This window comes from Bison bison, unplaced genomic scaffold (assembly GCF_000754665.1).
Source record: "Bison bison bison isolate TAMUID 2011002044 unplaced genomic scaffold, Bison_UMD1.0 scf7180017864376, whole genome shotgun sequence".
Taxonomy (NCBI): domain Eukaryota; kingdom Metazoa; phylum Chordata; class Mammalia; order Artiodactyla; family Bovidae; genus Bison; species Bison bison.
The window spans coordinates 11,110,671-11,136,687 of NW_011494948.1; the positions used below are offsets into that span (position 1 = coordinate 11,110,671).

General features: G+C 39.1%; 1 protein-coding gene across 7 annotated transcripts in view; it reads right to left on the minus strand.

Annotated features, from left to right (window-relative positions):
• BNC2 (basonuclin 2) overlaps positions 1–26,017 on the minus strand; it is a 479,688-nt gene that overhangs the window by 452,962 nt on the left and 709 nt on the right. The gene's annotated exons all lie outside the window — the stretch shown is intronic.

Here is a 26,017-nt window from a genome sequence, read left to right on the forward strand (position 1 = left end):
GAGGTTACTGATATTTGTCCTGGCAATCTTGATTCCAGCTTGTGCATCATCCAGCCTGGCACTCTGTATGATGTACTCTGCATATAAGTTAAATAAGCAGGTGACAAAAATAGGCTTGATGTACTCCTTTCCCGATTTGGAACCAGTCTGTTGTTCCATGTCCGGTTATAACTGTTGCTTCTTGACCTGCATACAGATTTCTCAGGAGGCAGGTCAGGTGGTCTGCTACTCCCTTCTCTTTCAGAATTTTCCAGTTTGTTTTGATCTACACAGTCAAAGACTTTGGTGTAATCAATAAAGAGGAAGTAGATGCTTTTCTGGAATTCTCTTGCTTTTTCTATGATCCAACAGATGTTGGCCATTTGATCTCTGGTTCCTCTGCCTTTTCTAAATCCAGCTTGAACATCTGGAAGTTCACGTTTCATGTACTGTTGAAGCCTGGCTTGTAGAATTTTGAGCATTACTTTGCTAGCGTGTGAGATGAGTGCAATTGTGCGGTAGTTTGAACATGCTTTGGCATTGCCCTTCTTTGGAATCAGAATGAAAACTGAACTTACACTTTAAAAATGGACAAGAGGATAAATTTTATACCGCAGGTTTGTTTGTTTGTTTGTTTGTTTTTCACCACAATTACAAAATAAATAAATTGGTAAAGGAATTTGTGCAGATTCTGTCTTAGGAACTTCCCAGGTGGTTCAAACGGTATAGAATCCACCTGCAGCGCAGGAGACTCAGGTTTGATCCTTTGGTCAGAATGATCCCATGCAGTAAGGGGATGGTAACCCATTCCAGTACCCTTGTCTGGAAAATTTGATGGGCAGAGGAGCCTGGTGGTCTATAGTCCATGGGGTCGCAAAGAACTGGACTAATGCTTTCACTTTCACTACCTTAATAAGCAGAGGTATTGGTATTCAAATACAGGTCATTCCAACAGCAAAGCCAAAACTCTGATTAGAAGGCCAAGAAAATGCTGATTTATTATTATTGTTTGTCCTTGGATTGAGATGCTACTTCTGGCCATTTTAAAGCTGCACACTAACATACACACGTAACTGCTTTTTCATAAATGAAAACTACTACCTAATAAATGGGTCTTATTAAATGTTTCTGAGCTGCTTTAAGGTTGCCACATGACTATGAATGTGTATAGAAGAAGGTTTATGTACTAACTATACATCAAAGAGTCATTCCAGATTGAATACTGTTCAAAAAACAAGGCCTTATGTTGAAATTTCCAGTCAAAATTTCAGAACTGGTACTGACATGAGAAAGTAATGAATATGTGAAAATATTTGTTTTTATCAAATTCTGGCTTAATTGACTCTAATGTTTTTCTGTTGACTTAAAAATTCTTTAATCCTATTGCAATTTCTGACAATAAAAGATAATTGCTTTAATTACAAAAATATCAGAGACATGAGTTTGAACACACGTGTATGTGTTGGCACTCGTCTGCCAAACACACTGACACACAATACGATGGGTATTTGCACAAATGGGTCTATGTGGGTTTGGTTTGTGGGCTCACAGCTATGTCTAGTATGCTGAGTGTATAAAATATCCATATCCCTTTAGAAATCAATTTACTCAAGAACTTTAAGAAGTGGAATTTGGGGTTCCATTTGTTAAGCGACAATCTAGTATAGAAAGCTGACCATTGAACAACAAGGGCATTAGGGGCGCTGACCCTCCACACCAAGAATACCCTATAGTTGGCCCTCTGTATCCCTGGATCCAAAGCCAAGATTCAGCCCTCCTCAAACCACGTAGTGCTGTAATACTTACTATTATAAAAACTGGTGCAAAAGAAGACCAGGCAGTTCAAACCTGTACTGTTCAAGGGTCAACTACACACAAAAAAAAGAAATGTTTCTTTTAAAAACGTCAGGTCAGGAATTCCCTAGTGGTCCAATGGTTAGGAATTGACACTTTCACTGCCAGGGCCTGGATTCAATCCTGCCTGGGGAACTAAGATCCCGAAAGCCACAGAGCATGGCCAAAAAAAAAAGTCAGGTGGCAATTCTATGGGGGAAAAGGAATCATCTTTACCAATATTTTTCTTATTTATATATCAGTAACTATCTAGTAACTCCCAGCAGAGGTAATGAAACATTTTGGGCAGAACAAGTCATTACTGAGGGTAAATTCTTCTGCAGTTGGGACAATCAGGTGTCTCTGGCCCACTACATAGCAGAAGGCACCCCAATTCAGTCATTGGTGACAGAAACCATCTCTCAAGATTCCAACTGCCCCGTGGAAGTGGCAGCACCCTCAGGTCCAGAAGGCAGACAAGCTCTAACATCTTCCCCATCTTAAGGTTTCACAGCCCACTGATTGGTGGGAAGCCACTCCCATCAGTCAGGCAGGAGGCTAAGGCTCTCGTGCGGAGCCAGGATGCCCACGTCTGGACAAAACCCTTGCTCTTATGAGGTCCATCAGCTACAAATTCAGATTTCTACCGTCAGTTATTCTTAAAACCAAACACTAGCGTTCATTTGATTGACATCACAAAAACTCAAAGAGAAATGAACATTTAAAAACTGGAAAGACACGCTCATTATTTCATGCACACTTTTTTACAGTCCCAGTCTTCAAAAGTTACATGGCTTAGACCATCTAACTTTTTAATGGAATAGGTCATGATATACTGATTAGAAAGAAACCACCGAGAGTTAAGTTTTCAAAACAGAAGAGTTATACCGAGAATCCAAAGCCCACATGTCAGAGCACAAAACGTTCAAGTTCAATGCCTCTGCATACTTAAGTTACCAGAGGACAGAAACAACGCAGAATTTATAAAAACTGATTTAGTATAAAATACAGAAGACAGAGCTAAGTATGAAATACAGAACTGCAGAGTTTTATTTTTAACTATAATGAAAGAAACTTCAAAGCTAGGCATACTTTAACTTAATAAGAGAAAAGAACATCTAGCATTTTCAGTGTTAAATTTTCAACAATTATCAATCACAGAACTGCATCATCTTTTCACGATTCCTTTAAGCAAAGCCCTAAAGGTCTGCCCATTAATAAGAAAAGTCATCGTATTTCTCGCTTTCAAAAATATTTAATCACCACAAATTCTTTGGTAGAGTCTTTCCCAAGTTCTGACTAGAATCCGGTAAGTCTACAGGACTAGCTCACCAGGGAACACAGCACACTGCTAAATACCACAATCTATCACCAGTATTAACTGCTCCCAGCCCTAAGACTTTAATTGCGACAAGACTGCAGCTCAGAGCCCGAAGCCGGGTAAAGTCCTCCTGCAGCAGGCAGGAACAAGGACCACATATTTTCATACATGCTGGTGCATATTACAAACTGTTGCTGCCCCAGTCACAAGCATGTCCAAGACAGGATCTCTAAACTCGTCAGTGAAAAATTCTGCTCAATGTGTTTTCACAGAATGAGGCCCAAATTATTTTAGACCCATCCATAACGATGAAGTGACCAAAGCACCAGAAGGTTTGCCACCAGCTACAGCCATCTGACAAACGCTGGGTACAGAGAAATCCTACAGAATTTTGCTATCACAACAGCAGATTGTCAATTTCCAATTTATAAATGAACTATTGAAGTCAAAACTGCAAAGTGAGTCAGTATCAGCATTTTTGTTGCTGGCAAAGACAGTGCTTTTTAAGAACTCCTGAAATTCGTCTTCCCTTACAGCACACTATTTCAGCAGAACACAAAGTAGATGATACACTGAAAACAGTAATATCAGGGACTTCCCTGGTGGCCCAGTGGTTAAGAGTTCATCTTCCAAGGCACAGGGTACGGGTTCAATCCCTGACTGGGGAGCTAAGATGCCACATGTCTCGTGACCAAAAAATAAATAAGTAAATAAAACAGAAACAATATTGTAACAAACTCAATAAAGACTTCAAAATGGTCCATATTTTTTTAAAGTCTTAAAAAAAAAAAAAACTTTAAAATATAGTAGTATCAGTTTACAGTGTCAAGTTGCTGCAAGGTCAAAACCTTGATTTCTACAGCAGGTCCCCAAGACAAAACTAAATGTTAAATCCTTTGCTGCGGTAGGTCTACTTTCCAATTACTAGAAGTAAGCACATGAGAGATATAATTAGTTATGACACTAGGGCAAGCATACATGTTTCAACACACACGCAGCTTAGAACAAAGTTTTTGGCATTATATGACAGAGGACTTAAACCAACGACTCAAAGAAAGGTTACGCAGTGTGTGTGTGTCTTTTTTTTTATTTAAAACTTGCCACATCAAATTATTTCTTTTAAGTTATAAGCATATTTTGATTTGTTTAAAGTCTCTCTAAAGATTTCTCAGGGAAAAAATAATCACCCTGCGGCTTTCATTATGCCTATGTTGCAAATTAAGGAAGTTGACTTTATAAAATCCATTTGGTAAAAAAGAATCACCTTCCAAAGAAGGCTGCATGTTGACTAAACACATTTAGAAAAGTCTGATAGTCCTAGTTGTGGATTTCTCAATCAGGAACGAAGCACTAATTTCTAAACAACGAATACACAAGGTGGTATGATTTAACTTTGACCATTAGAAGTCTGTCCAAGATGTACTGACAACATAGCCCCAAACCAGAAGCTTTGAGCAATGCTTCAAAAATCCAAACTGAATCTACTAATACATTACTAAATTATGATCCACTCAGGATTAGTTATTCCTTGATAAAGACAGAAATATGAAAAGATCAGAATTATATACCTAAGAATCTATGGAGCATCATGTGACAGCTATTTAAACAGTTGATTATAATAAAGTATGGTTATGCTCAAGTGAGGGGCAAACTTAGGAAAGTGAAAAAACAGATAACATATATACATTAAAAAACTGAAATTCTCTAAGATCTTACCGTGTTTGATTATAACATGAAATATTCCCAAACTTTCCTTTTCTAAGGAAAGGTCTTAGTTTAGGCCTGGATCTAGCTCAAAGATTCCATTAAGATGAAAATTATGATACAGTAGTTTATAAAAACAAAATCAATCTCTTCTGATATTCTGAACACTATCCTATATTAATAAATGGTGCTCTTCTTTAGTTTCTCATCAAATACAAATTTCTTTTCTTGAGAACATTAACCGCCCAAAATAAGAAGGTCCAACATCTCATAGTAAAAAATGGGAATAGATTTTAAATCTGATAACTTCCAAGTCATAAATGCCCTCAATCTGCCCATGAAATTCCATGGATGAAATCAGGTGTAGTGAAGAGGTCATTGTGAATGGGTGTTGGAAAACACAAAGCTTGTAATTAAGTGCATTCTCAAGTATAATAAGCCACCCTGGAACAAGATAAAACATGGAGAACCCATCCAAGGTAAAGCAGCTAGATACTCCCACAGGAGTCATTGTACGTAACAACGAATTATGACAAATCCCGTCTCCTGGGCCAAAAGGGCCATGAAAACAGCACACGTGTTTCCCACAAAGACAGTGTTAATGATGCGCTCATGTTTTGCTCGAGCAGGGCTTTCCACCTTATAACAGGGCCCGTTAAAAGCCCTCTCCACCTTTACAGAATTGTGAAAAAGCTTAGTATACTAGTTATGTATAAGTACACTTTGGATCTGACTAAAAAACACCCAACAGATTATAGCTGTTTATTTCCAGTACCAGTTGGTCTTAACTTAAAAGTTCAAATCAGAAAGTTCCATAGTTTCAAAGAACTTTTGGAGGGATTAAGAAACATCTGAAGTTAACTTTTCAGGAGTTAAACATTTCATACCTTATTTCCTGAATTCTCATTTGGAAATATTTTCTACAAGTTTCAAGATAGGGTGTGGGTGTGACTTCACATTTTTCACAAAGGCCTTTAATGTTAACAATACAGGTATGCCGAAATCTATGGATTCCACGCAAAATTAGCATTTTATGCTGTGGAAAAGAGGCTGGAAGATGAACTGGAAAAAACGTTTAACAATACAGAATTTTCTGAGAAGGTGTATCAAATGCATTTCCTTACTGAGAGCCAGAAAGTAATCATAAAGAAACTGACTGATAAATGTTACCTCAAACCACAACTTACAGGAATTCAAAAACAATCTTAAAGCACACACACACACAAATAAATAAATGAAATCATATTCCCCCCTAGCGACTACTTTTTCCTGTGACTTCTGACATATATCAGTAAGGACACGACTGCCTCAAGCAGTTAACGTGCAGAAGTTTGTATTTCACTTGCTTTCTCATTTCTAACGCCCTGAGTATTTATTGATGCCCTACATATACAGATTTGTTGAAACTAACACAAAGTATACAATACAGGCTATGTGAAAACCTTTCTAATTTCTAGCCAAGGAACTCTACATAAAACTACTTAATGTCACAGGGCACATATGCAGCCTCATATCTTGGTTAAAATTTTTCTCAATATTCTTTGCCTTCAGAGGCCTCCTGAGGCCACAGTCAAAATAATTTTACTCAAATTTCATAAGGTTTACACTGAAGTACAATCTAGCCAGTACTTGGCCACATATAGCCAAGTTGCGTATGACTGATGCTGCTGCTACTGCTGCTGCTGCTAAGTGGCTTCAGTCGTGTCCGACTCTGTGCGACCCCAGAGATGGCAGCCCATCAGGCTTCCCCGTCCCTGGGATTCTCCAGGCAAGAACACTGGAATGGGTTGCCGTTTCCTTCTCCAATACATGAAAGTGAAAAGTGAAAGTGAAGTTGCTCAGTCGTTGCCGACTCCCAGCGACCCCATGGACTGCAGCCCACCAGGCTCCTCTGTCCATGGATCTTCCAGGCAAGAGTACTGGAGTGGGGTGCCATTGCCTTCTCACAATACGATAGTTAAAAAAATGTTTACAGGCATGCATGTATGGATTTATATATGCAAAAAAAAAAAAATTTTCCCACTGATTCTCCTATAGCCAAATGAGTTTCTATGGAAATAGGAAGTTCCATTATTGGTGAGGAAAACTAATTAATATGTCTCAATTGTCACCTCAGGACACTGTGCTCATTCCAACAACGCCACTATTGTTCAAAACATTTCTGGAATTCTTCATTTGTGACTATTTCCAGAGTCAATTCATAAGTTATATGAGAAAAATCAATTGTGCCAATTTTTTTCTTACCAGAAATAGACTGATTTGGCCTTATCACCCACCCTGTTCATCAGGCTTAACTTCTGGATGATTCATTTCAGTTCAGTCACTCAGTCTTGTCCAACTCTTTGCGGCCCCATGGACTGCAGCACACCAGGCCTCCCTGTCCATCACCAACTCCTGGAGTTTACTCAAATTCATGTCCATTGAGTCAGTGATACCATCCAAACATCTCATCCTGTGTTGTCCCCTTCTTCTCCCGCCTTCAATCTTTCCCAGCATCAGGGTCTTTTCAAATGAGTCAGTTCTTCACATCAGGTGGCCAAAGGACTGGAGTTTTAGCTTCAGCATCAGTCCTTCCAATGAATATTCAGGACTGATTTCCTTTAGAATGGACTGGTTGGATCTCCTTGCAACCAAGGGACTCTCAAGAGTCTTATTCAACACCACAGTTCAAAAGCATCAATTCTTCAGCACTCAGCCTTCTTCACAGTCCAACTCTCACATCCATACATGACTACTGGATAAACCACAGCTTTGACTAGACGGACCTTTGTTGACAAAGTAAAGTCTCTGCTTTTTAATGTGCTATATAGGTTGGTCATAATTTTTCTTCCAAGGAGTAAGCATCTTTTAATTTCATGGCTGCAATCACCATCTACAGTAATTTTGGAGCCCCCCAAAAATAAAGTCAGCCACTGTTTCCACTGTTTCCCCATCTATTTCCCATGAAGTGATGGGACCAGATGCCATGGTCTTAGTTTTCTGAATGTTGAGTTTTAAGCGAGCGTTTTCACTCTCCTCTTTCACTTTCATCAAGAGGTTATTTAGTTCTTCTTCACTTTCTGCCATAAGGGTGGTGTCATCTGCATATCTGAGGTTATTGATATTTCTCCGGGCAATCTTGATTCCAGCTTGTGCTTCTTCCAGCCCAGCGTTTCTCATAATGTACTCTGCATAAAAGTTAAATAAGCAAGGTGACAATATACAGCCTTGACATACTCCTTTCCCAATTTGGAACCAGTCTGTTGTTCCATGTCCAGTTCTAACTTTTGCTTCCTGACCTGCATACAGATTTCTCAAGAGGCAGATCAGGTGGTCTGGTATTCCCACCTTTGTAAGAATTTTCCACAGTTTGTTGTGATCCACACAGTCAAAGGCTTTGGCATAATCAATAAAGCAGAAGTAGATGTTTTTCTGGAACTCTCATGCTTCTTCAATGAGCCAATGGATGTTGGCTATTTGATCTCCAGTACCAAACCAAAATTTTTGTCACAAAAAATTTGTTGGAACTGAAATACTTAGAACAATAGGACACAGACTGTCTAAAGCCAATTCCAAATGATGGGCTCCAAAACATTTTAAGCTATGGTACCATCAATGTATGATGTTCTAGGGTGACTATTTTATACAGAATAATACTTATTTGTATGTACTTATTTGTGATTTTCAAGTTTCCTTAGAACATTTATTAGTATATTAATTATACCAAGTTTATAAATTATATCAAGAATTTTGTTAACAAGGTTTTCAAATGTTATAAACTTCCTTTAACTTGAGAATACCTAACTAGACTTCCTTCCAAGTTCTAAGTTTATCATTTATTTCCCAATATCCTTCAAAATTGCATATACAGTAATTGCAACATGGAACTGTAAAACCTACAGTGGTGAACTGTATGGCATGTGAATTGTATCCCAATAAGCTGAAACTCCAGTACTTTGGCCACCTCATGCGAAGAGTTGACTCATTGGAAAAGACTCTGATGCTGGGAGGGATTGGGGGCAGGAGGAGAAGGGGACGACAGAGTTTGAGATGGCTGGATGGCATCACTGACTCGATGGACGTGAGTCTGAGTGAACTCTGGGAGTTGGTGATGGACAAGGAGGCCTGGCGTGCTGCGATTCATGGGGTCGCAGAGTCGGACACGACTGAGCGACTGAACTGAACTGAAAGCTGTTCTAAAAAACTGAGGTCACCAAGTATCCAGTTAAGCTTGTCACAAAAGAGTCAGATACAACTTAGCAACTACACGCACACACAAAATTCTCATTCACTCAATAAACATCTGCTGAGTGTTTCCCATACCAGGCACTGCTACAGAAAGCAGAAATTCAGAAATTAACAAGACAAGCAAAGGTCTCTGTTCTTAGGGAGTTTGGCATGCAAACAGGAAGGGAAAAGACAATTAATAAACTGCATATAAGCAAACAAATTAAATACAGTTTCAAGTGGTGATTAATGCTACTGAGAAAAAAATCAAGGTTAGAAGTCAAAGAAACATACAGGGTAGAAAGGCAGCCAGGAGAGGAAAGTTGTAAGTTCTCTTTGAAGAAATGACATTTTCCCTTTTTTTTAATATATTTTTAACACTGTCTGCAGAAGGCACTTGGGCTTCCCGGTGGCTCAGCAGTAAAGAATCCACCTGCAAGGCAGGAGCCACAGGAAATGTGGGTTCGATCCCTGGGTCGGTAAGATCCCCTGGAGGAGGACATGGTAACTCACTCCAGTATTCTTGCCTGGAAATCCTACGGACAGAAAAGCCTGGCAGGCTACAGTCCACGGGGTCACAAAGAGTCTGCTACGACTGAAGGGACTTAGCATGCACGCACACACAAAAGGCACTTGATTTTTTATTTTATTGGCCGTACCACTCAGTATGTGGCATCTTAATTCTCTGATTAGGGATCCAACCCTTGCCCTCTGCACTGGAAGCACAGCATCTTAACCATTGGACCACCATCAAAGTCCCCTGAATGGATGGCATTTTCAAGGAAAAATGAATGCAATAAGGGAGGAAGCTATGCAAAAATCTGGGAGAAGAGCATTCCAGGCAGAGAAAAACCACATGCAAAGGTCTGAGGAAGGGACAAATTTGGCATGTTCAGTGACCAGCAAGGAGGTTAGGAAATGGGAGCAGAGTGAACAGTGGTAGAAAATGATTTTGGAGCACTGGGCAAGGATGACATCGAACATTTCCTTTTCAGTCACAGTAGGAGTTTGGATCTTCACTGCACGTGTTGTAAGATGAAAGAAGAGACTGGAAGTTTTTGCGATGGGGAAGTGATTTCTCCATGAAGAGTCCTCTGAGTGTGGTGGGGAGGAGAGAGGCAAGGACAGAAGCACTGGGGCAGTTAGAAGTGACAATAATACGGCAGGTAAAGGGCAGTAGGTGGGCTATGGACTAGGGTGATGGTGAATGGGCAGGAAGTTAGAAGACAGATCTAATAGGACTTGGCCATGGATGAAAGGCACAGGAGGAGACTCTGAAAGGTGCCGGCGAGAAATATGGTGAACACGAAGGTTGGTGAATCACAGAAATACGTCTCATGGCACTCATTTTAACTGGCCCTTTGTTTTTCAATGTATTTTTCAAACTATAGTCTTTATCAGTGTTCAACATTTCCTGTGCAGTTTCTCCATTCTCTCCATTATCACCCTACCTTGGTTCTGACATGTTTTCAAATTTAAAACTGGAGACATATTCAACCTTGAGGGCTTAAATAATAGAAGCCTCACACTACACAAGTGTACCTCAATTGCTCTGAAACGTACAGACTGCAGACTGAAACAGGGACACAAGAATGAAAGTTAGACTAGATCTAAGGAAACCGAACAGGAGGTACACACAGTCCACCAAATCTATCCTCAGGAGATACTCAGTGCCTTATCCTCCTTCCTTCTCTTCTCCTAACAAATGTTTCTCCCTAGTCAAAATCTAATTGATATTAAAGTGCTCTAAAGAGAATAAAAGACCAAAGTGAAAGAAGTTTCTGGAATCAACCAATGTAAAGTCATTTATCTTGTTGGTCATTTTTGGCACCCACAAAATAGTATAACAAAGAGATGTTGAATATCACACAATGTGAAATGGTAGAATCTTTAAAATCTAATCTTAGCCCTAACTGTATAATAGAAAATAGAATCCCAAAGTAATTGACAAATTTATTCTATCACATGGGCTTCCCTGATAGCTCAGTCGGTAAAGAATCCACCTGCAATGCAGGAGACCCTGGTTCAATTCCTGGGTTGGGAAGATCCGCTAGAGAAGGGATAGGCTACCCACTCCAGTATTCTTGGGTTTCCATTGTGGTAAAGAATCCACCTGCAGTGTGGGAGACCTGGGTTCGATCCTTGGGTTGGGAAGATCCCCTAGAAAAGGGAAAGGCTACCCACTCCAATATTCTGGCCTGGAGAAGTCTATGGGGTCGAAAAGAGTTGGACACAATCGAGCGACTTTCACTTTCACTTCTATCACAGAAAATAGTTGCAAGATTAAACGCACCCCCCCCCAACACACACATACACACACACACACACACTCTTATTAAACTTTAGATTGTAAAGTATCCCATCTATATATAAGGCATCTTTGCATGCTTAGTCATGTCCACCTCTTCGTGACTGTGGACCACAGCCTGCCAGGCTCCTCTGTGCATAGAATTTTCCAGGCAAGAATACTGAAGTAGGTTACCATTTTCTCCTCCAGAGGATCTTCCCAGCCCAAGGACTGAACCTACGTTTCCTGCACTGCAGGCAGATTCTTTACCACTGAGCCACAGGGGAGCCCATTCCATCTATATATATAAGGCCAACCTCAAATTGAGACATTTCTCTACAAGAGAAATATCATCTTCTATTAAACAACCTTTTCTGTAGAAGGTATTTAACTGGTCTTAAACCTTATTATTTTTCCCCCCTTATACATCTTTTTTCCTCCAGGAAACTGCAGTCTTATCCTGTGGCTTCCCACCATTCTCACATACCCATATACAAAACACATTACATGTAATGTTGCAGCATGAGGTACCTCCGAAGAAATTTAAAATGAATGAGATTGCCATCTGCATTATATCCATAAAAACCCAAACAGATGCAAAGTCACCTTAACAAGTAGCTCCCAGGACAGTTAACTAATATCTGCTTGAGAATATTAACATATCCAGAGAAAAAAAGAATTTATCAATCAGAAGGTGAATGGGAGGCAGAAAAAAAGGAAGAGGGTTCAATTTTGTCAATGCTCTTCCAAGCACAGTCCAGGAGTGAGGAGCCTGAAGTGTGCACTATAGATAGCGGAGGCCATTGGAAAGGATTTCTCCATGGACAGAAGAGGCCCTTACAGAGTCCACTTTCATCCTTAATATTCTCTGTTCAAATCCCAAGCTCATAAAGCAATAAGCAACATGTGAATTATAATTCAATTCCCTACTTAAATTTGCCTACAAAAAGACAGAATGAGCTAAGCATGCCAACAGAAGTATGGAAGTATTCCGCCTAATACGGTCTGCAGTTATACACATGTTCACGTGGCCTGTGTGCATGCACGTGGGGACGGGTGTGTAATCTCCAACCCTCAGTAAGTGAACAAGCTGAATGAGTCCATGAAGGACTCATCTCTTTCAAGCGTGTACTGACAAAACCTTAGATTTCTAAACATACAAAGACTAGTGCCAGTCCCCTGGACTACGGTTATTCTTTCAAGATACTGAATCTTCCTGCCAATGAACTCTGTGCCCCTTCATGTTAGGGTTAGAGCTTCTACCTCCTCTGTCAGACCTACAGCATGGAACAGAGTATCATGTATATCACAGAAATGTAAGTGCCTGTTTAATTACAATCTAAAATAATTTTTAAACAACGTGTAATACCCTGGAAAGTGGCGGCAACCACAACTTCCAGGCTGACACTAAAAACTCAATCATTTTCATACTTATTTTTATCAAATCAGTATACTATTATCTAATGTTTCATGCAAATCTACAGCACATTATTCTACATATAGTAACGGATATTTACCTGTTGTCTGGTAATAGATTACTTTGGCATATCTGTATTTCAGAAACACAATTTGACAATATTAATGAAATATGCAAGGACTTCCCTGGTGGTCCAGTGACTGAGACTCCACCTTCCCAATGCAGTGGGCACCAATTCAATCCCTGGTCAGGGAACTAGATCCCACATGCCACAACTAAGACCCCGTACAGCCAAATAAGATACACATATTTATAAAAGAAATATTCAGTGATACACTCAATATTTATCCATCTATCCATACATATACCTAAAACTACAAAAACACTGTATCAGGTGTTACTGCAGTATGAAAATGCACGTTAAGTGCCAAACCCTTCCCCCTACACTATTTTCTCCCTCTCCCATAAGGAAGTTGCAGACTATCAGTTTGTCACTATACACACACACACACGCACACACAATTTCATTAGATCTAATTATCACTGTCCTCTGTACACAGAAGTGTCCTCTCAGTGACTAGTTGCTGTTTATGGACATAAGTGATGCTGCAAAGACCAATGAACAGACTTAAATACGTAATGTGAAAATATTTTTTTTGCAAACAACAGTTAATAGAGTAAAAAATATGGTTTAACACATGGCAGAATTCTTGAGTTTAAAAAATATCTACTTTTTCACATCATTCAGAGTTAACGTACTCTGAAGCGAAATTAACGTTTTAGTCTATTGGAAACCAGTTTGAACAAATACAATGCTTTGTCTCCAATCACCATTTTGAGTGAAAGGAAACACTGAACTATCACACTGAACTTTCAGAAGCATACCTGTTAGCATAACACGTGTTAACAGAATAAATGTCCCTAACCCATTAGTGTAAAATGTGTATTACAGGAAGATTAAACACCACAGGACGGAGGAGTGAGTAAACCTACTTTGTAAGGCTGTATTTTTCCAGGTAATTTCATACTTTACGTCCCTAAACCATGAAAGACACAAAGAAAAGTAAACATGATGCTGTCATTCCGTGTACATATAAAACAAGATACACATGAGCACATGTCAAAATATATGAAACAGAAAAGCAGAATTTATTGCTCAACATTAATAAAAATGTGCCATTTGGTATAATGAAATTTGATAAAACCAAAAATCAAGTGTACGGTAAATATAAGATTTTCTACCATACTAATTTTTATAAATGATTATAAATCCTCTTTAGAATTTTCACCAAGAGAAAAGTAATTGTATATCATAAGATATGATTTAAAATTGGTTAATTAATTTTTAATGTAACCTAGGAAAACATTACGGAAAAATACATACTCTCCACATATATATTTGATCAGTTAGCCATCTAATTAATAGTTGATACTGAATGAATAATGAAACTTTTGTCCAAACTAACTGGCAAAAGGCCAAAAACAGACAATGCTGTTAAACAAGAATGGCTCATCAGAATACTATAAAAGCAATTACTTTAAATGGAGATATAAATATAAGTCTTTTATTAGCATGAATAAAGAAAAAATTACATCTTTAAGGGAACAAATTTTCTTAGGTCATCCAAATTACCTTATCTTTCATTTGTTCTCAAGCTTCTCTAATTCAACGATCAGGTATTTTAAGTACAAAATTTGTCAGGTAAACTTTAAAACAAGCTCACGTCTCCAAACGTGCCACGCCAGATTTGAACATAGTATTTATTCAAAGTGGCTTCCCAGATGGCTCAGTGGGTAAAGAATCTGCCTGCAATGCAGGAGACGCAAGAGTCACAGGCTTGATTCCTGGGTCGGTAAGATCCCTTGGAGGAGGGCATGGCAACCCACTCCAGTATTCCTGCCTGGAGAATTCCATGGACGAGGAGACTGGCAGGCTACATAGGGTCACAAAGAGTCAAACACAACTGAAGCGACTGAGCACGCACACGTGCATTTATTTAAAACTTGAGTGGACCGATTAGTTTGGGTTTGAGATCATACAGTAATGTTCAGTTTTAATCACTGGTGGGTGGTATTTTTAGTTACCAGGAATGTCCAGGATGACAAATTTTCTCAACAATGTTTTTTTTTTTTTTTTTCCTTTTGAGGTATTTATTAAACTAGAAACAATTATTTCTAGGTACTTAATACCACCTTCCAGGGCATGATGCGCATCTCTTATAAAGAACACCCAGAATGCTTTTAAACTCAATGATAATTAAGAAACATCACAGTATAACCAGGGTGTTTCTCAGGGAGCTAAGAGCCAGCACCTTTTGGCTACCAGATGATGTATTTCTTGTCCTCTGGAGTACCACCAAGAGTTTCTTACTCACATAATAAATGTACTTTCCTAATGTAGCCTTTACTCTTCAGAGGATCAGATAATTCTGAGTTTTAAAGGTAAACTACTAAGGTATTATTAACTAAAGTGCAGATTTTGTCCAAATTTCACAAAATTTTATGCCAGTGTCCATTATTTGTTTTCATACGTTATTCAAGGTTCCACACTGTATTTAGTTGCATTGAGCCGCTTCAGCTGCATGCAACAAATTCTGCTAAATTCTCTTTTCATTTTTATTCTGTTACAAACATTTTCTAATTTTCCTTGTTATGGCTTCTTAGATACGCCAATCATTTAAAGGTGGACATTTAATTTCCAAATACATGGGGTTTGTAAAGTAAAAAGAAAAAGCATACTGCTAAGGGCAACAATAGAAAGAAAAATAGGGCTATTTCAAACTTAAAAACTTTTGTAGAGCAAAGGAAGTAATCAACAGAAAAAGCAACCTACTGAATAGGAGAAAATATTTGCAGACCACATTTCTGATAGGGGTTAATATCAAGAATATATGAAGCACTCCTCAACAACCTAAAATCAAATAATCCAATTAAAAATGTGCAAAAGGGGACTTCCCTGGCAGTCCAGCGGTTAAGACTCCATGCTTTCACTACAGGTAGCGTGGGTTTGATCCCTGGTCAGAGAACTAAGATCCCACATGCCACCCTTGCTAAGTCGCTTCAGTCCTGTCCGACTCTGTGTGACCCCATAGACAGCAGCCCACCAGGCTCCCCCGTCCCTGGGATTCTCCAGGCAAGAGTACTGGAGTGGGTTGCCATTTCCTTCTCCAATGCATGAAAGTGAAAAGTGAGAGTGAAGTCGTTCAGTCGTGTCCGACTCTAAGCGACCCCACGGACCGCAGCCTACCAGGCTCCTCTGCCCATGGGATTTTCCAGGCAAGAGTACTAGAGTGGGGTGCCATTGCCTTCTCCTACATGCCACCCAGAGATGCCAAAAAAAAAAAAAAAAAGAAATGATACTCAACATCATTAATCATCAGGGAAATTCAAGTCAAAACAATGAGATATAACCTCTTATCTGTTAGGCCACTGCTTAAAAAAAAAAAAAACACATAAAGTAATAAGCATTGACAAGGATGTGGAAAAACTGAAACCCGTGTGCACTGTTGTGGGAATGTAAAATGGGGCAGTAGCCAGAGAAAACAGAACAGAGGTTCCTTAAAAAATTTTAAAGATAACTACTATATGATCCAGCAACCCATTTCTGGATATATATCTAAACGAACTGAAAGCAGAATCTTTCAGAGTTATTTGCACATCCATGTTCGCAGCATCATCACAATAGCCAAGATGGGGAACTCAATCTAAATGTCCATCTAAGGATCAATGGGTACAGAAAATGTGGTATATATATATACAATGAATTATTCAGCCTTAAAAAAAAAAAAAAGGAATCCTGTCATGTGCTACAACATGCATTACCTCAAAGACATCATGCTAAGTGAAATAAGCCAGTCACAGGACAGATGTGACTATCCGACTTAAATACTTCATATAAATGCATTGTTTCCTTTACGAAGTACTTAAAGTAGTCAAATTCTTCAAATGTAGAATAGTGGTTGGCCAGGGGCTATGAGGACAGGAATTGGCGAACTGTTGTTCAATAGGCATGGGTATAAACCTTACATTTTGCAAGGTGAAAAGTTCTAACAATCTGTTGTATGAAAAGGCGCAGCTAACAGTACTATACCATATACTTAAAATAATTAAATTACTAAATTTTATGTGTTGGACTTGCCCGGTCGTCCAGTGGTTAAGAATCTCCCTGCCAGTGCAGAGGACATGAATTCAGTCCCTGGTCCAGGAAGATTCCATATGCTGCGGGGCAACTCACTCTGTGTGCCACAACTATTGAGGCCACACATCCCAGAACCCACGCTAGACAAGAAGAGAAGCCGCCACAAGGGGATGTCCGCATGCCACAGCTAGAGAAAGCCTGTGCACAGCAACAAAGACCCAGTGCACCCAAAAATAAATAGAATTTAAAAATAAATAAATAAATTGTGTTATTTTTACCGTAATAAAAATAAGTTTTAAAATAATTGTAAAGGAACCAAGAAGAGCTAAAATAATCTTGAAAAAGAGGAACAAAGTTGGAAGACACATACCTCTCAGTTGCAAACAATGCAAAACTATAGTAATTAAGACAGTGTAGAACTTGTACAGGGATAAACATACAGACCAATGGAACCAAGTGAAGATTCCACAATTAAATCCCTCTACATCTATGGTCAAATGATTTTCCCAAAAAGGTATCATGAAATTCAAAGGGGAAAGGAATTGTCAAACAATGGTGCTGGGAACAACTAAGATATCCACATTCAAAACAATGAAGTTGGACCCCTACTCATATTATACACAAAAGTTAGCGTAAGTGAATCAAAGACTTATATGTAAGTGCTCAAACTATAAGACTCTTAAGATAGTGCTAAGTGCTAAGTCACTTCCGTCATGTCCGACTCTGTGTGACCCTGTGGACTGTAGCCCGCCAGGCTCCTCTGTCCATGGAATTCTCCAGGCAAGAATATTAGAGTAGGTTGCCATGCCCTCCTCCAGGAGATCTTCCCAACCCAGGGATCGAAGCCATGTCTCTTATGTCTCCTGCATTAGCAGGCAGGTTCTGTACCACTAATGCCACAAGGGAAGCCCCTTAGAAGAAAACACAGGAGTAAATATTCATGACCTTGAGTTAGAAGATGGTTCCTTAGCACACCAAAAGTACAAACAGCAAAAGAAAAATAAATTGGATTTTACCAAAATGTAAAGCTTCTGTGCTTCAAAGGACATTGTAAAAACAGTAAAACAACCTACAGAATGGGAGAAAATACTTACAAATCTTGTATCTAATAAAAGACTTGTGTCCAGAATATAAAAGGCATTTCCTGGCTGGCTCAGCAGTAAAGAATCCAACCTGCTAATGCAGGAGACACAGGTTCAATTCCTGGACTGGAAAGATCACCTCAAGAAGGCAACCTACTCCAGTATCCCATGGACAGAGGAGCCTGACAGGCTACAGTCCATGAGGTTCCAAAGAGTCAGACACAACTTAGCAACTAAACACTACCACCACCAGAATATATAAAGAGCTCTTACAACTCAACAACAAAAAGACAACCTAAATGAAAAATGAGTAGAGGATTTAAGACATTTCTGCTATACAGAGAAGATATACAAATGGCCAGTAAGCATATAAAATGATGCCCAACATCAGTAACACTCCAGGAAATTCAAATCAAAATCACTTGACACCCACCAGGATTGTTAAATTAAAAGACAAACAGTAACAGGTTGGAGAGGATGAGAAGAGATTAGAGAACTTACTGTTAGTGGAAATGTAAAATATGCAGCTGCTTTGGAAAATGATCTGGCAATTTCTCAAAAGGTGCAAAGACAGCTGCCACATGACTCAGCAAGTCCACTCCTAGGTATATCCCTAACGAAAGTGAAAATGGAACACACGCGCACAAATGTTCACAGCAGTATTACTTATAATAATAAAGAAGTCAACACTACCCAAATGTCAATCACTGGAGGAATAAACAAATAAAACATGCTATAGCCATACCAAGGAATGTTATTACTCGTACATTTTAAGCATATGAATTATATCTCAATATATACAACTGGTTAAATTATATATATTAAAAATGGTTAATGGCTCTGATTAGATAGCCCTATCACATAAAACATAACATGCTCCAACTGGAAAGAAACATACAAATTACAAAAATCACTTATTTTACCAAGGATGAAATGGAGGCTCTCAGTCCTAGGTAGACTATAGACTGGGACCTGCCTCTAAACCCAGGCTCAGGGCCATTCTCACTCTGGAGTGGACAGTGGTACAATCTCTCTCCAAGGTGTGATCAGCCAATTGAAATACTGATCATATCAAGGATAGGTGCAGGATTCGCGTAGAGACCAGCTCCTGCCATGCATTCCTTTTAACTACCACATGGCTTTTGTGGGGAAGGTAAAATTATAGCCTAGAAAGCCCCTCCTTCCTCTTATACTTCTCCTAACACAAACCACAATGAATGGGAACAGAAACACTCGAAGAGAGAAAACTAACATACCCCTGCCTTGATCATGGGAAGGCCACCAGGTCATCTGAGAGGATCAAGGTACAGTCATCTTACTATCTGCATATTACTTCCCACCCAATGGTCTAGAGACTGGGACAGGGCCCTAGGCTGGCTGGGCACTTAGCTGTCAATTACTGAATGAATATGTATTTCCCTGGGGAGGATCATCCTACCTGAAAAAATGAATGTGGAAATAGCTCATCTCTCCTCTCTGAAACAACGATAACTTAGCCCACAAGATACCATGAAAAGAATTCTCAAGAACTCACCAGAGAAAGTTTCAAGTATAACTATGAAAATTTTAGGCTTGGCTAAAAATGGTAAGGTCATGTAAAATTTAAAAATCACTTTATAAGGATTCTGTAATATTGTATATTTTTGCAAAGCTATTGGGGAACACCAAAACAGTTTAGTAAACTGACAAAAATTATTTATATTAGAAAGACAAAAAATATTCTACTCGCCCCTAGCAACAAATATTTTCCTAATTTAAAAAAGTGAACTTGTGTATAGAGAGAGATACAGGTATTATAATTTACCTGTTCAAATGTCTTGAGAATTCTTAAAAAGTAATTCCATGAATCTTTTTAAGATATTGAGTAGCATTTTCCAATCCAAAATTTGCACATATTGTTCTTTATTATAATTTGCAAATAATTCAGTGTTCATTTTTTTCTTCCTTTACACTGAAGCAATGAGGCAAATGCATTTTTAAAGCATCAAGGAATAACACAAAAGATGTGAGAGGGAAATCAACAGGGGGAAACTAACATAAGACTTGAAAACACATATATGACATCCAGGAAATCTCTCTTAAATTCTCTTTTAGATACAGAAGACGTAAGACAAACTGCAAATAGATTTATTCACCGGCAGGATTTGGCCAGTATAAAAACTAGTTATAATACACCGAATAGTCACCAGAAACATCACTTGTGTCCTCTGAAAGATTAAGAAATGAAAATAAGACTATTCCTTACGGTCCAATATATCGGTTCTCTCCTCAAAGGAAGTTTAGCTGAAACAATGTGACTGACTTAAGCTCCGCACAGGCAAATCTTGGCAGCCCTCAACTCCGTCTATCTCCTTGGCCTGTTAAGCAGAATTCCTTCACAAACTGTTGGTCTCTGCAATAACTCCTACAAAGCTCATTACTGCCAGCGGCAGCCTATCCCCCGTGCTGTGCATTCATCCCCGGGATGCATATCAACATGTGGCACATGTCCTTGACGTGCACAGAAGGGCTGCACCCCAGGACAGCAGCACGCATGACAATAGCGTCTCCCCTCACTTCTCTATGGTTGCTGGGATGTAACCGAGAAATCTAATAACTGTGGCAGTGGGGCCTTTCGGGTTTTCCTTGCCTTTCCAGACAGTGAAGCTGCACAGACACTAATGAAAGGTTAAATGAATAGGAATGGTTGACAAGAGGTACAATAAAGAAGGAGCTTGGTAATCCACAGACACTGAGCAGAGATCCTTGGCTCAAGCAGAGAAAGGACAGCACATCGTCGAGTCACAATATTTAAAACAGCTTGCTATACACAGAGGCTTTTGTGTCTGGGTACACGTCTGGCTTTGGACTGAAAAAAAAAAAAAAAAGATACTGAAAAGGAATTTCAGCATGGGGCACTTTGGCAAATGTAAGGTCATAATAAGAGAAAAATGTTTTGTGTGGGCTGTTACATCTTTGTACTGAACACAAAAAAGCAAGAGACTATGAACTCGTGAACCACAAGTTCCAAAACAATACTGTACATTTTGACAACTATTAAATACTGTATCTGGAGGGCTGGCTTGATGTGATTCCCACTGCTAAGATATACATGCAGTGACTCATTTAGCAGCTCCACATTCTGCCTTCCTTGCAGAAGAATTCCTGATACTTATTTTAGAGTTCTATAGTCAAGTTCTAGTCTTCAGTGGTTTGCTACAAATGATATCAACCGAAACACTCAAGCCACCTTCCACTCTCTGCAAAACTTCCCAGCAGTTTCTTGTAAAGAAACTGAATTTATCACCCTAGTAATGTGTGAAGTACAAGGTAAACTTTGTTGTAATTCCAAATGACTACAATAGTGAAATGTCCCCAACTAGAATTCTTAATAATGGAATTAACTTTTTTTCAGTGCTCTACTCACTACACCCTAAGGGAAGGTTATGTTCCATGGGGAATTGATTATAAATAATCATAACAAAGCTATTCAAATTACTGAAAAAAAATGCTCCAGAACATCAAGGTAAAAATAAAGTAAAAGAAAAAGAAATTGACATTGTTAGATACAGATTTATTTTTAAAGGGGAAAAATGTATGACTTTGCTATGGCCAAATGTTAGAACATGATATATCTGTAAAAGTGTTCCTATGCATATACCCAAGTTAGAATATAGGTTCTCAATAAATTATAAAAGCGTACTGAGAACATGTTTTAAAACAAGGGAGCCTCTTTGAACAGCCAAATTAAATTATAGCTGAACTCTTGCGTGTACTGAGGGTTCTAATAAGCAACAAATAAAGGCTTTTATTGGCTAGCAACATAATGAGAGCTACTGTGCTGGAGATTAAAAAAAGACCAATCTGGGTAGTTTATCTCACCGGATTATACTATTTACTTAAATGGTAAATAAGTTTGTGCAAAGTAACGCTACTAAAAACTAGCATATAAATATTAAACTGAAATTATGATCAATGACCATTTAAAGTAAATGTATCACAAATTTTAGTGATAAATGTGAAATTAGATAATATTGAATTTAATACCACTTAAGTTCTATTTCTTTAAATTTAACTAATTTATTGATCTCTGATACATCAGCTTTATAAATGGTTTGCTATTTATGCTTATATTGTGAAGTATTTATCTGAAAGGAGTTTTCTCTCCAGAGTAGGGCAGTTCTGCATCAAACTACTTCAAAAAGACAGGAGGTTGTCCGGAGTGAACAGAAAGAAGGTATCCCCTCCTCAGTGATTTGACAGGAAGTTCCAATAAATAGAACTTTGAAGTTGGCCTCTTTAACAGACCTCCATCAGTTGACAAAGCTACAAGCAGTTCTTAGCAAACCAAAACAGATTTAAAATATCTGTGAATGTACTTTGCTTGATCTTCAGACCATCTGAAAGCGAGAACCCTGAAAATCCTATTTTGACTGTTCTTGTAGAAAGTTCTGCTGCTTCTATCACAGCTTAAAAAAAAAGAGAAACTACAATAGCATCTCCAAGCCTAAATACTAAGCCAGTACTCATTATCTACTCTTTTCCTACAACATTCTGATTGCTAGAGTGATTTTTTTTAAAAAACCTTAAGTATATCTAATAAAATCATGAGGCTCCCTCTAGCTCTTCAGTGAGGAGTTTACTAACCAATGATCCAATGATCCTATGTAATTCCCATCCAACAGGAAAGACCTGAGGAGGCTGCCTCCCTTTCACAAGAAACGTTTTTCAACTGTTTCTTGTAAGGATGTAGATGGTAAATGAGACCAGCTGCAGAGGAATTCAGAAAGCAGTGCTCCTCAAGTCCGCAACGAGTTAAGAATCTATTCCTTGTTTCCAACCTAAGCTTTATATACAAAATTCTATAAGTGAAACTTTAACCTGTTTAAAGGATGTATACATTCCCAACCTTAGATTTACTCACTTGCTAAAATTAAGTTTAATAAAAAAAAATAAGGACATGCAAGAATAGCCATCTACAGAAATTCGAACTTGTAATCTGGTCTCAGTTCTAAGAACATACACTTAAATTCAGGATTTTGAAAATTTTTTAAAATATTTTATTAATAGTGTGTTTGTGGTGTTCATATAAAAGAGGCTGGTGGTAATTTATAGAAAACATGTCCATGTACCATAACATTTATACACAACACTGTTAATAATTTTTATTGTTTAATCTTTTATGCCATTCAGCCCTGGATAACTTGGATCTGTCGTGATACAGAAGAATATAAATAATACAGCCCAAGTATGCCATTGATATTTAGTCTACCTTACAATAGCCATAAAAGACACAAAGTCGACTAGCACATCATTTCAAACAAGTGAATATGAAAAAATGCTAAATCCTACTCATTAGGATTATCTTTCAAATACTCAAGGAACATTTAAAATGGTGTGGAACCTTAACTCTAAAATTAAAAATAAAGGGAAACACTACCTTCAAGTCATCACCTATTTGGGGCTCCCTTAATATAAGAAATATTCCCAGAAACAATAACAAAAAGAAAAGCTCCCTCCACCCCCCCACCTCTTTTTGAGCCAGTGTCCAATTTCTTCTTTTCTGAACAGCTGTATTATCCAACTTAAGTTGCTCTGCTAATTTCAGTCCCACAAGGACTAACTTGGAAGGCAAAAAAATACAAGAAAAGATCAATTTGCTGGGAAAGATCAAATGAGAAAACTGTGGGGACAGCACCAGGTCAGCGTGTGGAGAACTAAGCAGACCTGTTCTTCATTAACTGTGGCTCTCTGGGGACGTCACACACTACCTGTCCGTGGGCTTTATTGAACCGCCTAACCCGCCTCTCTGTTCCATTCTTCTGGGCCCAAGTGAATCATATCCTGCTGCTGACAAGTTAGCAGGGGACTGCGGCTGCAACATGAAAGTACTTTTCTTTCTTGTCTAAATCAGGCAGATTTTTGAAAAGACGACACAGCATTGACTCGTGACATGGCAAGATGAAACGAGAGGTCTGGGCCGGTCTTGGAGCTGTGCAGATAAAAGTAATCAAATGACACTCCTGGAATGCAAATTGGCATTCTTGACTGCAGCAATTGCACAACCATGAAACATCCCTGACAGCAAGCAAGATTAGGACAAAATGTTATGTAAAGCACTGAACTCAAAAAACTCTCACATGAAAATTCAAACTGTAACACTTACATTTTAATATAGCAGTAGTCACCTCTGCTTTTGTCTGCTGCTTTCTGTAATCACATATCCCTGCCTGACAGGTATCTTACATTTCAGGGGGAAGAAAAAAATCAGGTATTGGGAAGGTATGAATGCCATTAATATTTTTCTTTCTATTTATTTTTTAAAATCACTCGGGGGTTGGTTCTTTTTCAAAGCCTTACATGCAAACAACAGCGAACTTAATATTCTCTGGGGTGGAAAAGACAGTTTGAGGCTTTTCTCACAGGATACTCAAATAGAGTTCACGTCCAGGCTCAGTATTGCTTCCCTCAGGTGAAGCTACTCCTGTACTTTGGTAAAGTGATTAGCAATCTGGATTTTAAATACTCTGCTCTCTGGGAACAGAAAGCTTCAAGAGCTTCATTAAGGCTGAACGGTTTAAATAAAGCAGCTACAAATGTAACATAAAACACAGATACCCTATGAAAGTTCACAAGGGATTTTCTTGAGGGGGTGGGGGTGATTCCAAAGGGTGAAGCAAGTTCTATTAACTTGCACAGGGTCTCATGACTCGAGTAAGTCCTCAGATCATACACACTACACCAAAATAAATTCCACCACTTAAATAATGTATGTGTGTGCACAGTAATATCTGAAACTGCAGAATACAAAGCAGCGGGTGACAAATGTGCTTAACCACTGTTCAAAGTGACTAGTATTTGGGAATATATGTGTGGACAAATAGTATGTAGGCTAGGGGGCAAGGGAAAAGAAAATAATACCTACAACTGTCTTTTACAGTGTTCTTGGGTAAAATGCCGCTGTAAGAAAAACCCTCAAGTGCTAAATAGATACACTTAATATTTTGTTTTGACGCCTCCACTTAAATACAGGTTCCAACCATTGCAACCCTCCACTAAGTACATAAAAAACAATAAAACAGGCCACTTTCTGCCACTTTAATCCTGGGTACACAGGATTATTTTATGATGTCTTTTGTACATCAGTTTTACAACAGCTTGACTCTAGGGTAAATGGGAACCACCGTAAATCGCACGCTGCTTTCAAAACCACTTTAATTTCTGTCAGCGTTACTGTAACCACAGACTTGGGCTCACGCTACTTTTTTTTTCTTTTCTTTTCTTTTTTTTTTTTTTTGGTGCCTGCATTTGACAGTCGCATGTCCTACACTCCAGTTGTGACTTTGATCAGTGAAACAAGAGATGTCACATTAGGGGGAAGGGAAGAGAAAAAAATGCCAACCCGCTATCTCCCTTTCTCTTACATAGTCCATCTACATGCGGAACACGGTATATCAGATTCCCAAGAGGGGGCAACAACAGCAGCAAAGGGTGGGGGCAAACTAAAAGGAAGGGAGTGGTCCAGCCCCATCTCTAACAAATCACTTCCCCGAAAGCGGACAGAGCGCTCAGCACCCGGCGAGTTAATTGCCCGCTGCCTCGCTGCAGAGAAGCCGCTTCGGGCGGAGGGGCTGTGCTGAAATCTCGCTTCGCAAGCCTCCCCATTTCCACCACTTGGACTTGGAACTTTTTTTTTTTTTTATCTCAGCCTCACTTTACAGAGAATTTCACCTAGGGTTAGGTGTTTGGTTTTTTCCTTTTTTTCTCCTGCCCCCTCTCCGGGCCCCAAATGCTACCCTGCAGTCAATGTGTAAGTAACAAGAATCGGCTAGTGTCGAATTGCACTTCCAAATCGCTGTCTCTCTAAGGTTGATTTTGCTGCCGAGCGTTTTGCACATTCTTCAGAAAACCTCCAGGAGCACTTCCTACATTTTCTTCATTTACAAAGGGAGGGTTCACGAATGGGAGGGCGAGGAGAGGGGAAAAGCAGAGGTGCCAGGGACGGGGCGGCGGTGTCCTCCCCGCGCGGCGCACCAGCGCGCCCAGGCGCCCACGCCCAGCCGCCGGTCCC